Below are 456 nucleotides of genomic sequence, written 5' to 3'. Positions count from 1 at the left end.
GCAGTTCTGACATCAGGACCTGGTTTCACCTCAGGCTTCCTCCTGGCTCTCAGTCAGATGTGTCTGGATGCTACAGTCAGGTCAGTTAGCCTCATCTTTAGCTCACAGTTTATAATCAAACTTTCACTAACTTCAACACATCATTCCTACATTAAAACCTAAATATACGTGTGTCCATCTCTACAGGCTTCATGGACACACGGTCCTCTGACAAGTTTGTCCTCATGAGGACTTTACAAATCTGTGGGACAGAAAAACCGTCTTCCTGTGAAGAAAAACCTGCTAAAGTCCAGAAGGACATCGACAAGCAGAGGGATGCAGATGAAGACAACGATGGAGGACTTTATCAACATAACATCTGTCCAGCTGGGACATCTATGTACTCTACTATGGAGACGTCTCATCTTATCTGTCCAGCTGGGACATCTATGTCCAAAGAGCACACCACCCCACAGC

The sequence above is a fragment of the Austrofundulus limnaeus genome, unplaced genomic scaffold, assembly GCF_001266775.1.
Source record: "Austrofundulus limnaeus strain Quisiro unplaced genomic scaffold, Austrofundulus_limnaeus-1.0 Scaffold93, whole genome shotgun sequence".
Taxonomy (NCBI): Eukaryota; Metazoa; Chordata; class Actinopteri; order Cyprinodontiformes; family Rivulidae; genus Austrofundulus; species Austrofundulus limnaeus.
The sequence above is the reverse complement of the archived record's forward strand: the minus strand, read 5'-3'. Positions refer to the sequence as shown.